At 38.7% G+C, this 1,245-nt stretch overlaps 1 long non-coding RNA gene across 1 annotated transcript; it reads left to right on the plus strand.

Annotated features, from left to right (window-relative positions):
* On the plus strand, positions 1 to 553 carry LOC119592757. The gene is made up of 2 exons (XR_005230459.1): positions 1 to 69; positions 279 to 553. It is a non-coding gene; the product is annotated as an uncharacterized LOC119592757 (long non-coding RNA).
* Positions 554 to 1,245: the final 692 nt, after the last annotated feature.

Here is a 1,245-nt window from a genome sequence, read left to right on the forward strand (position 1 = left end):
GCTGCCCACCACTAGTGCCCCAAGTCCCCATTTCCTTCATAGACTCCCGTCTCTGGTAGACCAATGCTGGTAAGCAGCCGTTTGTCTTATTACCTTTGTTAATTGTATGATGGGCTGGGAAACCAAGGTATTTTGGGTTTAGAGGATAAATTTATGAGTATAAGGAATATTTAGAGAGAAAATTGCATATGCACATTTGATTTTAGAAAGTAATTTTAGGAGAATTCATCATTACAATTAGACTGAAGAAACTTATTTTCAGCCCCTTATTTTTTCAGACACTGCCAGAATCTGTAGATAGCAAAGAGGAATATATTGTGGGAGCCCCTTCATGGTGCTGGCGAGAGGCGTGCTGCTGACATTGTTCATCGGGTCCAAGACTTGTCAACCTAAATTCCCTGTCAGCCTATCATTTCTGCGTTCTCCCTTTCTTTTCATTCAGTTTTACAGATAAGGCAGTGTTAGTGATGAAAGCTATACTTTGTGTAATTTTTAGTGGTACTATTTGTAGTATGTAGATTTTCACCAAAACAGTTTTAGGTTTCAAGATGAAGCTAAAAAAATTGATAGCTTTGTGATGATGAAATTTTGAATATTTTATTGATATCTGTTAGGCTCTCTATATAATTTGGATCCTTTTGTTAATCCCAGGTTATTGTAGCTGGTCATCTTCAGCTTTCATTAGAGTGCCTCAAGTCAAGTTTTAGATGCTGATGAACACCTTCATGTCAATGCTTGATGCGAGTGATAATGTATGTATGGATGTGTGAAACTTGCTATCATGCAGAAGTTAAAATGCAGACAAACAGTACACCAGTGATGTATGTAATGTCTTGGTTGTTTCATAATGATACCCACCTGCTCTAAAAGGCATAGTCCCCAGGCCAGCTTGTGCCAACTCATACATCATTTAGTAATGTACAATCATAAGTGATTTTACCGTCTTGGCACACCCTGACTAGCAGACTAAGAAGGGTTTATTTAACTATGATCCATTTTATTTCTTCATGTGAATGAATGAGTGCAACAACCAGCCCATTCTCCTTTTACTATAGTCCTTCCACGGATAGTTTTTCGGATCAGCGGTCTCTCATCTCACCCCACCCAAATCTCACCATTTGCACCAAATGGTTCACAAGATGAAAGAGAGACTAGTAGATGGCTCTTTTGATCTTTCCAACCTTAATTTGTTCCATTTTAGCCCTCGCATTAAGGGAGGGTACATGGAAGTGAAAAATCTTCTGC

Source organism: Penaeus monodon, chromosome 30 (genome assembly GCF_015228065.2).
Source record: "Penaeus monodon isolate SGIC_2016 chromosome 30, NSTDA_Pmon_1, whole genome shotgun sequence".
Lineage (NCBI taxonomy): Eukaryota > Metazoa > Arthropoda > Malacostraca > Decapoda > Penaeidae > Penaeus > Penaeus monodon.